We start from the raw sequence: 14,521 nt of genomic DNA on the forward strand, positions 1-14,521 counted from the left end.
ACATTGCAAATTTTTCAAACACTAAAAAGAGCAAACATTTGGCCATCTGCAGAGACTGTGATGTTTTTCATACTTTTGATTGTAAGAGAGTGATTTACCACCATGTGATTCCACTTTGTGCTAAAATCTCCTACACACCTTTGTTAGCATCATTAAGTGACGATGTACATTGCAAAATAAAGGACCTCATCTCAATCTAGATGGGTCATGCCTGTTGTGTAAAAGCAACATATCCTGTTGTAAAGAATCTTTGTAAACATAATGGGTACAACAGCAATTGCAATGAACTATTAATAGATTATTATATATACAGTCTCAATCACATAAGAACCCTTTTAAGTGGTGATCCGTTTTGATCCAACATGGATAATCTTCGGACCATACTCCAGTGACGACACATGAAGATGATAGCACAGAGCAGGAATTATATCACCCACTAATGTGTGAACATCGGTGGATGTTATCCACTTGTCATCACTGAAGTATGGTCCAAACACGATTTACATCAATTCGAAACCAGTCACCACTTACGAATAAAAGTATTTTTATGTGATCAAGACTGTTCTACATAATGTTTTAGTACTGTCGTAAAGAATGTTTTGGGATATTTTGTTGGAAAATACCTGCACACTGTAATGTAGCCCACATTTACTTTTATAATTAAAATCTTATTCCATAAGAGTATTCTATTCCTGTCAAAATGCAAGACTGCAGCAAACAAACTGACAACTCTCAGGCAACATTCAGAAAGTTAAAAGCAATTCTAATACGACATGATAAAGAGTGGTCTACACCATGTTGGAAGACTAACAGAAAAACATTCTCTAATCTAAGAAATTATTCTGTTGCAGGAATTTAAGAATACTGTAATAGTAACCTGAAACAATAACATTTCGCATCAAATGCAAGTAAACCCTTAGGATTCAAAAACTGTCATATAAAGTATGTACCAAACTCAAAATGAACAATATGAGTATGTTGGCTTGCCTAAACCTGCCACTTGCTTCTACCAATCGACCAACCCACCCATCAAAATATAAGCTGAATCCAATAAAACTGACTGACACCATGGAAGATAAATTTGTTTTTTCTGCTCATTTTCAGAAACTTCCCCAGAGGATAATACTTGGAAGCTTTATGACAAATTCAACTGAAATAGGCCTTCAATTAGTCATATTACAATCACTTCCTGAATGTAGCACCAGTATTACGTATCTGTTCACTTGAGACACCAAAGCGTACATGCATGCACACGCACATGCAAACATGCAGCAGCACACACTTTACACTATAACAGACCGAATAAATTATTTAATTTGCCATTACTGTTTTACCTGCTTAGTAATGAATGTGACAGCAATGATTTGATTTTTGTTCTAAATTATTCTTCTTGGTGTTTTATTTTTTACTATATTACTTCAGCATCCATGAACAATGAAAGAATAGCTTTTAATTTATGCTTAACACTGGTATTGCAAGTTGGACCTTCGACTGTTGAAGATTTTCACTGGATACAGAAATACAAATGTTAATTCACCACCACACATTTATATTTAATATTATACATGTAACATGAACAGATAGCTAGTCTACTCGTAGTTATTCCCATTATCTTCAGAAGATATACAAAAACAAAGATAAGACATTTAAACTACAAAAAACATGAAAAATGGGAGGACAAATCAGCACTGCAGCATGTTATGTTTCAACACACAATACAGTGTTGTTATTCTACAGTCAATAATAGTTCAATAACCAACTACTCAACATTACTATATTAACTGCAACTACTTTATTATCACATCCAAAAGTTGAAATAGTGGAAGGAGTAATGAGAACCATCCACTGTTTAGTGGGATCACTGCTGAAAACACACACACACACACACACACACACACACACACACACACACAAGTGCGTGACCGACTGTACTGTCCCAGCGCTTCAGTCTGCCTGTGGTGCAGGGTTGTGTTGGATGGAGGGAAAGGAAGCTGAAAACTGGAAGAAAGAGACAGTAAGGGAACAGGATAGGAATGTCTCACCACTGAATTAGTCCTGGAGCAGGTAGGGGAAGTTGCATATTCTACACAAAGTCAAGAGCTGGGCTGAAATGAGATGGGGATAGACTGAAGAAGAGGGAGACAGCAGAGTGAAAAGTGTGATGAACACTGTGGGGACAGGGGATGTGTGTACCAGACTGTGAGTTGGTATTTGGCAGGTTCAGGACACATGGATTGCTTGCAGGAAGAATTCAGGAAAACCAATATTTGGGGAGAGGGGAATGGTACAAGCAGCACTGATTGTGAAGCAACTACTGACACTGAGTAATTGTGCTGAGCAGCATGTTCTACCACTGTGTGCTTTTACTTTGTCTTGGCCACAGTTTGATGGTGCTTGTTTATTCAAGTAGACAGCTGGTTGATCGTAAGGCCCACATAACAGGCTTTGTAGAAATTGCAGCAGAGTTTGAATATAGCAGCAGTAAGTGGGTACCGAGGATATCTGTGGCACCTGGGGTTTCCACAATGATATTATGTGTGCCACAAGTGGTTAAAGGTAGGTTGTGGCACAAGCATGGACCGGGATATTTCTCCGATTAGGTGAGTGGCAGAATATGATCCTGTGAGAGGTTTTTCCCAAATAAGGAACATCAATCTCACCTCTCCCTAAGTTTTATTCCACCACACATCCTTTCTACCCAGTCTTAGATGCAGTTACTCTTTCATTATACCTAAGTACTGAAATCGTGTACTGACTTGATACTGTTATCTTTCATTCTAAAAGGTTTCATCAACCAGTAGGAAGAGCTCTTTACCAATAACAATGACATTTATGAACAGTTTTAAGCGAATCATCTTTTGTGATGCTAAACATCTAAATAGATGATAAAATGAAGGAGAAATAATGTGTGTACACTGTAAAATTAATATATCACATTAGTCTAAGCTGCATCAGGCTATCCACAGTTCAGAAAAACTTCACTTGCAGAATAGCAGCACTTTTGTGGTACATAAGATTTCTAAGAACAAAGTCACTGATCGATTTTCATGCACTAGCTGTTCTATAAAATGCAAGTGATTGTTAAGACACGAGTCTTTATTGGTCACCTACCTTTCTCTCGAACAGATGTTACTGCACCTGAAGCCAAGTCTCTGTTCCACGGATCTGTAATAATTCATTATATCATTGGGAACCTAACAAAAATATCAATTCCACATAGAAACTAAGAGTGAGTGAAACATAGACCACCATTTTATTAATTTAGAATCTCATAAAAGTTTTCAGTATTTATGATTTTTATATCATTTCTCCTGCCACTATCAAAATGTAGTATTTCACTCTACAATTATCTGAATGAATACACTACAGTTTAACTTTAATATAGTAGTCTTTCTACTTTGAATAGTTTTACCCACCAATCTATTACCAGAAGGCTTAAAACCTCTTACATTAAACACAAATATCTGCACAAATCGCAATGCCTACAATGCATGTGACTGTAAAGAAATTCATACCACATATGTCTGAACACAAATTATTAGGATTACAAAATGGGAAACAATATTCAACTCTGAAAATTCAGTATTTTATGTTAGCCCAAAAAACATCAAGAGTGGTTGCTACAGGACTGTGGTAAAAAGCTGTAATCAACAACATCCCACACATGTCAGGTGAATGTTCAGGCCAGGGTAGCAACAGCACTTGACTGCTGTCAAAGATGGCTTGCATACATCTGGTTAGGCATAGTTCTGATGAAATCTGATGTGTGGAATAACATGAATAACTAGCAGCAAACTGGAGTCTGAAAGATCTCTTACGTGGCAGCTGCAGTTCAGAGTGTCCTCAAATATCAGAGTGGAGATTGCCTGTTGTAAAGAACTGCACTAAAATGTAATATATTTGTGTGTATCTGCTAGACTAGTCAACATTTCACAATGTCAGATTGTAGTCATCATGGTAGTCTTACATGCTTACTCAACTATCATTTTAGGAAAAGTTTGCAGTGAGATATGTCCAAAAAAACACCACATTTTGCCTCTTGCCCGTAAGTCAATTGCAGTCTGAGATTTTACTACTGGATAATGCGATCTGATGTTATGACTTGCATAACGCAGTATATCCCACAGCAGATACGATTTATTTTTGGTACATTGCCACATACACTCTCTTGAGTTCAAACTTATTTGGACTATTCTGCCTCTCTGTCTCAAATCTCACAAATGTTATTGTTCTTCGATAGTTCCTTCAAAGAAAAGTAAATCCATTTGGACTTATGATCTTGCACAATCAGTGAAAATGATTAATCAGCCAAGAGCAGTCATGATTTGCCACAGTGTATGCTACTGTAAAATTATGATGCTCATGTAAGAAAAAAAATTATTTTCAAATACATTTCAAAGCACAGTTATTTCCATTTCAACAATCAAATAGTCAGCCTTTTCTTTTCCTTTAACATTTACCTTACACTACAATCAATTCAGATCTAACTGCCAACTTACCTTCCACTGTCTATCAACACCACACACTGCTGAAAATTGGCTTACTGATAGCTGTAAGGCTATTACGATGTTGAAGTGTCACTATCTGCAATGATTGCATTCAATGAATGTTTAGTCCATTTTACGTACATAAAGGGAGCATTACTCGAGAATCAAAGGAAGTAACTTCCACTGAGTCTTTAATTCTAATCAGTTACTTGTTTTTTGGTAGTCAATAATATTGATTTTGGGTATATATTACAGATTAAACATTTTAGTATGTACCACTGGAAAATTCAGGCTTTATATCATGAACAGAAGCACCCAATCTTCCAAATTATGGTATAAACATATTGCTTGGGCGCATCTGAAGAAGAGAGAGGAAGATTCAAAACAAATCTGCTCAAAAATATAGTTTTGCTGGAAACTTAAGATATCGACTGGTTTCTGTTTACTGATGATACATGCAATTAATATGTGGTCAATGTTGTTGGTTTCATATTCCATGGATTATTTGCATGATAAATAATAATAATGTGGAACAAGTCATGTTACATTCACATAACAAATGAATTTATAATTACACCTACATGCTGAAAATTTATAAGTTTTTTAATTATTTATTTATTTATTTATTTATTAATTATTATTATTATTATTATTATTATTATTATTATTATTATTATTATTATACATGCAGATGAGAGTTAGTAATTCCTACCCTCCACCGTTTACACATAACACTGACAGAAATTCTTCTACAGAACAGGAGTTGTCAGGAAGAAGCTTTTTCAGTTTCTTTTCAAATTTTACTTAGTTGTCTGTCACACATTTTATATCACTGAGTAAGTAACCAAAAATTTTAGTTGCAGCATTGTGCACCCTTTTTGTGCTAAATGTGCTTAATGCGGAAAATGAATGTCATCTTTCCTTCTGGAACTGTAATTATGTACCTCACTGTTCCTTTTGAACAACAGTGGATTACTTACAACAAATTTCATGGGTCAATAAATACACTCCTGGAAATGGACAAAAGAACACATTGACACCGGTGTGTCGGACCCACCATACTTGCTCCGGACACTGCGAGAGGGCTGTACAAGCAATGATCACACGCACGGCACAGCGGACACACCAGGAACCGCGGTGTTGGCCGTCGAATGGTGCTAGCTGCGCAGCATTTGCGCACCGCCGCCGTCAGTGTCAGCCAGTTTGCCGTGGCATACGGAGCTCCATCGCAGTCTTTAACACTGGTAGCATGCTGCGACAGCGTGGACGTGGACCGTATGTGCAGTTGACGGACTTTGAGCGAGGGCTTATAGTAGGCATGCAGGAGGCCGAGTGGACGTACCGCCGAACTGCTCAACACGTGGAGCGTGAGGTCTCCACAGTACATCGATGTTGTCGCCAGTGGTCGGCGGAAGGTGCACGTGCCCATCGACCTGGGACCGGACCGCAGCGACGCACAGATGCACGCCAAGACCGTAGGATCCTACGCAGTGCCGTAGGGGACCGCACCGCCACTTCCCAGCAAATTAGGGACACTGTTGCTCCTGGGGTATCGGCGAGGACCATTCGCAACCATCTCCATGAAGCTGGGCTACGGTCCCGCACACCGTTAGGCCGTCTTCCGCTCACGCCCCAACATCGTGCAGCCCGCCTCCAGTGGTGTCGCAACAGGCGTGAATGGAGGGACGAATGGAGACGTGTCGTCTTCACCGATGAGAGTCGCTTCTGCCTTGGTGCCAATGATGGTCGTATGAGTGTTTGGCGCCGTGCAGGTGAGCGCCACAATCAGGACTGCATACGACCGAGGCACACAGGCCAACACCCGGCATCATGGTGTGGGGAGCGATCTCCTACACTGGCCGTACACCACTGGTGATCGTCGAGGGGACACTGAATAGTGCACGGTACATCCAAACCGTCATCGAACCCATCGTTCTACCATTCCTAGACCGGCAAGGGAACTTGCTGTTCCAACAGGACAATGCACGTCCGCATGTATCCCGTGCCACCCAACGTGCTCTAGAAGGTGTAAGTCAACTACCCTGGCCAGCAAGATCTCCGGATCTGTCCCCCATTGAGCATGTTTGGGACTGGATGAAGCGTCTTCTCACGCGGTCTGCACGTCCAGCACGAACGCTGGTCCAACTGAGGCGCCAGGTGGAAATGGCATGGCAAGCCGTTCCACAGGACTACATCCAGCATCTCTACGATCGTCTCCATGGGAGAATAGCAGCCTGCATTGCTGCGAAAGGTGGATATACACTGTACTAGTGCCGACATTGTGCATGCTCTGTTGCCTGTGTCTATGTGTCTGTGGTTCTGTCAGTGTGATCATGTGATGTATCTGACCCCAGAAATGTGTCAATAAAGTTTCCCCTTCCTGGGACAATGAATTCACGGTGTTCTTATTTCAATTTCCAGGAGTGTATATTGTGAAAGCAGTAGTCAGAATGCCCAACCCCTTAAACAAGCGTCTACAAGATGATCGTGGGTGAGCACCACATATTATTCTTACAGCACGTTTTTGGGCAATGAATACTTCCTTTTCTATAGATTAGATACCCCACAACATTATTCCATATAACATTACTGGATGAAAATATGCAAAATACAGGGTGTATAAAAAAGAATCACCTGATTTGGCAATCTATATTTCTGAAACTATTAAACATAAACAATGAATTTTGTTTGTGCATATACAGGAAACTCAAAATTTTGTCATACCTTTTCAAAGGTGTCCAATATGACCCCCCCCCGAGATGCACAGCATATGTCAATACGGTACTCAGATAATTGTTCCCACACTGCAGCGAGCATATCTTGAGTTACAGCTTCCACAACTGCTGTTATGTGATGCCTCAGTTCGTTCATTGTTCTTGGTAACAGAGGCACATAAACAGTCATTTATAAACCCCCCCACAAGAGATAATCACATACAGTTAGGTCTGGTGACCTTGGAGGCCAAAAATGTAATCATTTGGTCCAGTGCATCCGACCCCTCATTCAGTAACGATACACTGGCATCTGGAAGTTCAAATGGTTCAAATGGCTCTGAGCACTATAGGACTTAGCATCTGAGGTTATCAGTCCCCTAGAACCTAAAACTACTTAAACCTAGTTAACCTAAGGACATCACACACATCCATGCCCGAAGCAGGATTCGAACCTGCAACTGTAGCGGTTGCGCAGTTCCAGACTGAAGCACCTAGAACTGCTCGGTCACTGCGGCCGGCCATCTGGAAGTGCGGGAATGATTTAAAAATTCCCGCACTTCCAGATGCCAGTGTAGCGATGCCCCATCTTGCTGGTAAATGAAGTTGTTTGAATCAGTCTCCAATTGTGGGAAAAGAAAGTTCTCATGCATATCAAGATATGTGCTTTATGTAACAGTGTTCTTGGCACACAAAAATGGACCATACACCTTTCCCCATGAAATTGCACACAACACATTAAATTTTGTAGAGACCCTCTCAAGTTATACAACTTCATGTGGTTGTTCCGTACCCCATATTCTCACATTACGACTGTTCAGCTTTCCATTTAAATGTTAAATGGAATGTTGCCTCATCACTAAACACTAAATGTGGAAGGAAACTGTCAACTTCTATCTTGCCAAGAACGAAATTACAGAACTCCACACATTGTTGTTTGCCACCTTCATGAAGAGCTTGCAGTAGCTGAATTTTGTACAGGTTCATGTCTAAACATCGACACAACACACCAGATGGACATCGGGGGCATGTTTAGCTGTTGAGCTGCACAGCGATTGGAGTTCTGCAGACTCCTTGTGAAACTTTGGCAGATGCATTCAATGTCTGTATCAGACACTTGAGGACTGACACTTGGGGACTGCCCGGCAATTTGCCTTTACACAAACATGTTTCTCGGAACTGTTCATGCCATCATCTAATGCTCTGTGTTGTAGGAGGATCCACACCATACCCAATACGAAAGTCACACTAAACAGTTATTACTAACCCACACTGTGCAACACATAGAACACAAAACACTTTCTATTGTCCCAACACCATTTTTACTAGAACTGAAGTGGACGCACACTGTTGCTACCTAGCAGGAACCACATAAAACTCAAGAGTTTGCTCTTCCCAACAGTACATTGTTCACGCACCTTTTTTTAAATTGGATGATTTTTTTTTATACACCCTGTATGTCAATTTAATGATTTGTCTCTCCCTAAGATTTGAATGATTCTAAGTACAGATGTGGCTGAACTAAGCTGTTTTAGGAGTTCCAAAAGGTGCTTTTTCCTTTTTAAATTCTCATCAATATGGACTCCTATGAATTTTGAAGTTTCCTCACCAAATATTACACTTATCATTGGTAGCACCCCTAAAGGTGCAGAAATGAATATGTTGCATCTTTTCAAAATTTAGTGTGAGTCCATCCACAGAAAACCAGTCGATGGTACTTTAAGGAATCTTGTTTACTATTTCTTCTGTTGTTGTAAGTATGCTTGGATTGATTACAACAGTAGAATCATTTGCAAAAAGATCTAATACTGCTTGTTGTATATTAGATGGAAGATCGCTTACATAACAGTAGCAAACGTAAGACACCCACAGTCAGAACAATGTCGCCATACAATTTTGGTTGAGTTACAATGTACAAATTTCTGCATTCTTTTGGTTAGATATGACATAATCCACTGCTTGGCTATATCATCAATCCCCTAAAATTTCAGTTTATCTAGGAGAACACTGTGGTCCACACAGGCTTAGATAGGTCACAGATAATTTCCACCTGTGCTATTTTGTTATTTAATGCTTGCGAAATTTGGTGAGTGAACATGTAAATGGCATTCTTAGTAGAGCAACTCTTCTGCAATCCAAACTGTGATTTGCTGAGTATTACTGTTGCTCAGGTGAGGGAGGAGGAGGAGGAGGAGACTAGTGTTTAACGTCCCGTCGACAACGAGGTCATTAGAGACGGAGCGCAAGCTCGGGTGTGGGAAGGATGGGGAAGGAAATCGGCCGTGCCCTTTCAAAGGAACCATCCCGGCATTTGCCTGAAGCGATTTAGGGAAATCACTGAAAACCTAAATCAGGATGGCCGGAGACGGGATCGAACCGTCGTCCTCCCGAATGCGAGTCCAGTGTGCTAACCACTGCGTGCTCAGGTGAGATACTGTTCTAGAATACATCACTTTCTTCAAAATTCTGAAAAATTGTCAGCAGTGAAACAGGTTGATAGTTACTGGCATCTCTCCTATGACCTTACTTAAAGAGAGGTCTAACAATGGCATATTTCAGTTTCTCTGGACAAATGCCTTCAATTAGTTAGGCATTACACATTTCAAATAAGACAGGGTTTATTATATGGGAACAAATCTATAGTACTCTATTACAAACACCATAAAATTGAAACGAGTCTCTATTTTTGAGAGAATATACAATTTTCTTCATTTCTGAAAGACAAGTTAGTGATACAGTAATATGACTGAATTTAATGAGAGTGCTTTTTCAATATACTGCTGAGACTTTTCTCTGTAACTGTTTGTCTCTATACTATCTACTATATTTGAGAAATGATTATTAAATATATTTGTTACTTGTGACTCTTTGTTTATAGACATTCCATTCAGTTCAATAATGATGTTATGCTGTTCTGTGGCTGGTTGTTTCACTACATTCCATGTATCTTCAGACTATTTCTGACATTATGTGCATGTTCCTTGATTTTTTTAATAATCTTTCTTAGTGATTTTAAGTAGTTTTTGTAGTGTGCAAATAACTGCAGGATCTCTACTTTTTCCTGCCAACATGCATTTCCCTTTTCCTTTTACAAGATACTCTAATCCTTCAACTGATCCATGTTTTTTTACATGGCTGTTTAATATCCTTTCTGATTAGCTTATGCGGAAAGCTATTTTCAAATAATGATGTGAATTTATCATGAAATAGACTAAATTTGATGTTAGCTTTTGGTTCATAATAAATTTCAATCCAAGTCATCTCCAGTAAACTATTCTGAAAACCTTTCTCCATGAGTCATTAATTATTCTAACTGATTTTCAGTGAGGAGTGTGTGTACTGTAAGGCTCTATTTCACTTATGCTAACTATTTATGCATCAAGATCGGAGAGAGCATTTGTTACAGGATAGACAGTTATTTTCTTGCTTTGAGCTTCACCAAACAAAACATTATTGTAAGATCAAAATAAGGTTTCCACATCATTTTTCCTATCAGAATCCTTCAGAAAATCTAAAAGGGTGGTTTGAAAAGCTCTCAGAACAGAAATGAAAAACAGTACTTACATCACTGAAACTTTTTTTTATTTTTCAATGTAGTCTCCTTGTAGATTAACACACTTGGTCCAACAATGTTCCAATGCCTTGATCCCACCTCGAAAGTGAGTTTCCTCCAGGCCTGCAAAACAGTCATCAACTCCAGCTATCAATTCTTCATTTGAAGTGAATCTTCGTCCGCCAAGAAAAATTTTCAGTTTTGGGAAGAGATGGAAGTCTGATGGAGCCATTTCAGGTGAATAAGACATGAGTAGCAACAATTCATATCTTAGTTCCTGTAATTTTGCCATAGCGACAGCACGTTTTTGATCCAGTGTCAACAGTCGCAGCACCCATCTTGCAGATATTTTTTTCCATTTTTAATTCTTCAGTTAAAATGTGGTATACCTTTCAGATGACCTCTGGCAAGCGTAAGCAATTTCACGCACTTTCAATCAGCGATCCTCCATGACCATTTTGTGCACTTTTGCAATGATTTCTGGAGTAGTGATACATCTTGGCCGACCACTGCGCGTATCACCATCTAAGCTCTCCCGACCAACTTTAAATTCATTTATCCATTTGGCAACAGCTGAATATGAAGGAGCAGAGCCCCCAGTGTATTCTGGAAACTGGCGTGCATGCACTTTGCTTTCATACCTTTTTTACAAAGTACTTAATCACTGCTCAAATCTCTATTTTTTTCCATTTTCACAAATCACTATGCGGGAACAACAACAGAGCCATGTCACCGCCACAACACTCTTCCAAGAGCACTGACGTGGCACGTGTTTACAGCAACAGTCCAATAATATCACGTGAACAACTTGTTGCCCTAGCGCTGACCTCTCGTGGTGATTCTGAGAACTTTTCAAACCATCCTCGTACAGCCATTTAACATTATATTCGATGTTTATAAATTTATACAAATTTCGACTTTAGAATACGCAATAATTCTGGAGCTACGATTCACTATATAGTCAAACACATAGAAGCCAACGTGGTGAACAGTACACACCCATTGGGAAAGTGGCAGGTACCATGAAGTTAAGCTGCCGGAGCGATAGTCCTCTGTCCAACACTCTGTCCAACTGCTACTCCCCATCTCTCTGTCCATCTGCTCCTTACCCTCTCTCTGTCCATCTCCTCAACCATTCTGAGACCACCTCCCTCTGCTCCCTCTATCCCGCCTCACACCCTCTACCTCCTCCTCATATCTTCTCTCTCTTCCTCCCCATCTCTCTGTACTTCTCCTACTCCCCGTCTCTCTGATCATCATCTTTCTCTCTCCCCCTCCTCCAACCCCTCTGTCAGCCCATCTCCACATTCTCCTCTCTCGATTTATCTCCTCCTGTTTCCTTCCTCTGTCAATCCCCTCCACCCCCTCTTTCAGTTAACCTCCAGGGAAGAGGGGCACTTTCCACACTTGCGATCAAAGCAGTTATCAAAGGAGGAGGCACAGGATGGGTGGCCAGGCACGGTAGGCAAACACCATACGTATCTGCTGAGGAAAAAATCATGGTGGTAAGACAGTGGTAGCTCTGCAGCTTTTGCATACAGACTCTGAACCAGACTATCATAAAAGGCACTATTGTTGGCCACGATGGTGGATTGTATTCCCACAGTCTAGTTTTGAATGGAAAAGGGACTGGTAAAAATTGGGGGGGGGGGAGGGGGGGCTTATCCACTCCCCAAAAAGTAACCCTGAGGACACATAGGAACCGCGTACTGTGGGAGGCCAGGTAAGACACCTGGGATTACCAAGGAAGTTTCCTATCGAGCATGAGCATCAGGAATTTCATAGTTTCAACGAACGGAAGAGCAACAAGCCCAAAATGTAAAGATGGTGGAAAAAACCAATTGCACTGCCTCAAATTCACAAAAATGGTTTTGTCAGTGAAAAAGCAAATGCCATTTCAATGCTCCATAAGTAGAGCTGATCAAGACGACCCTAAAGATGCCGCTCAAGGAGACAAGTCCACAAGGAACTGCAATAGATAACACAATCGTCAACGAAAAGGGAGCTGGACATGCCCAGTGGCAGACAGGCCATAATATGAATAATGGTGTCCTGTAAGGCAGAACCCACACGTGTCTTGAAAACTTGGACTTTAAAAAATTCCTGAAGGAAACCGGACATGTGGCCTCTGAAGCCCCACATATAGACAGTACGGAGGATACCAGTCCTCCAGCAGGTGTTGTAGGGTTTCTCTAAATCAAAAAACATGGTAACAGTCTGGCGCATCCACAGTAAACTATTCAGGACATGGGTCAACAAAGTGACAAGATGGTCAAGTGCAGAATGGCGTGCTCGAAATACACAATATGCAGTGGTAAGTAAACTGCGTGACTCGAGCTACCATACCAGCTGGGCATGAATCACATACTACATCACCTTGAAAACACAAATGGTGAGAGAAATGGGGCAATAACTAGAAGGAAGGTGTTTGTCCTTACCGAGCTTAGATTCGGTACGACAGTGGCTTCACACCAGCGTCTGGGAAATGTGCCCTCTGTCCAGATGTGATCGCACTTATGAAGGATAAAGTGCCTTAAATAGGACTTATATAGTGTATGTAGACATATTATCTACGGAGAGTATAGAATTTGAGAAGTAGAGGAGGACTTTAGGTATTGAGTGATGAATTAAAAAGTGAATGCGAAGTGTAAAATAGATTTGCATCGTTACCACAGAATACCTAATTATAGTATACACAGAAACGTATTCTAGGGTAATGAACCGTGAAGCCTACTCAGATACCTCGCATTTGCTAAGTATATAGGGCAGGTGTACCTACATGGAGATAGGATGATCTGTGGCCTAAAAAACAGGAATGTATTATTAGGGGCATACCTTACAGAATGGAAAGAGGATGTGCTCTCATAAGGTCAACTCACAAGCAAGGTATAGGTACTGCTCCTAGGAGAAGGGGACAGTATCGTGACAGAAGCCACAAATTTTATAGGGGTTATTCTGGAAAGTTTGAGTTCTATGCACAACTAGCACTATTACGTTTCATGAAAGTTTGCGAGGATCAAAAGAACACTTTCATTTTGCCCAGAGTTCCTCCAAGCTACAAGAAATAGTAAGAATAGTACATACTAAGGAAAGGTAGTACAAAAGATGAGAATAGAATGTCATGAACACCTGGAATTTATGATTGGAAATAAAGGAGGAGCCTTCACAATTCCTAAATACTAGTGAAGAGCTGACTAAAACCTCTAATGAATGATCAAGGCTTAGTATTAAAGTAGCACGAGAGAGAATAGCAAAGTAGTAAGCAAAAGATTATTCATGGTTACTGAAAGAAAATAAATTTATACTGTTAAAATATGAAAATGTTATTACCTGTGATATTATTTATATAATGATTATGTATAAAATATCACATGTTCGATCTGAGGGGAGGGATATGTAGTGTTTCGAGAATTTCTCCATAAATTCTAGAACCACTCAGCCTTCTACCGTCTCAAACACATGATATTTTAGATATGAGTATGAGAAAGCGGAATCCTACCTACAGCACATCACATGTCTGTATGTACAGGTTTAAATTCAGTCACAGGAAGAATGTAGACACAGCGGTCGAACGGCACCAACAAGTACCTGTCTGGCAATCCACAGATGTTTAGTGAGTGCATACGAGGGGACCATGGAGTATTTATGTAACTCTGTGATAATAGTGTCAATGGCTACCGTTAGTGAAAAAAGAACTCTTAAAAAACTCTTATTCCAGCCTTGCTAGAGGCAAGGCATATTTCATGAATCCTGTGATATAGAGTTATGGT

General features: G+C 40.2%; 1 protein-coding gene across 4 annotated transcripts in view; it reads right to left on the bottom strand.

The window, feature by feature from the left end:
• The window catches only part of LOC124795299, a 143,106-nt gene that overhangs the window by 112,662 nt on the left and 15,923 nt on the right, over positions 1 to 14,521 (bottom strand). For 3 of the 4 annotated variants that reach the window (XM_047259259.1, XM_047259256.1, XM_047259258.1), the window contains exons 2-3: positions 3,112 to 3,165; positions 1,335 to 1,507 (exon numbers count right to left, since the gene is read on the bottom strand). The gene's annotated coding sequence lies outside the window, so the exon portion shown is untranslated. The remainder of the gene's footprint in view (positions 1 to 1,334; positions 1,508 to 3,111; positions 3,166 to 14,521) is intronic. The other variant, XM_047259257.1, reaches the window with a different exon arrangement.

Source organism: Schistocerca piceifrons, chromosome 4, assembly GCF_021461385.2.
Source record: "Schistocerca piceifrons isolate TAMUIC-IGC-003096 chromosome 4, iqSchPice1.1, whole genome shotgun sequence".
Classification (NCBI taxonomy): domain Eukaryota; kingdom Metazoa; phylum Arthropoda; class Insecta; order Orthoptera; family Acrididae; genus Schistocerca; species Schistocerca piceifrons.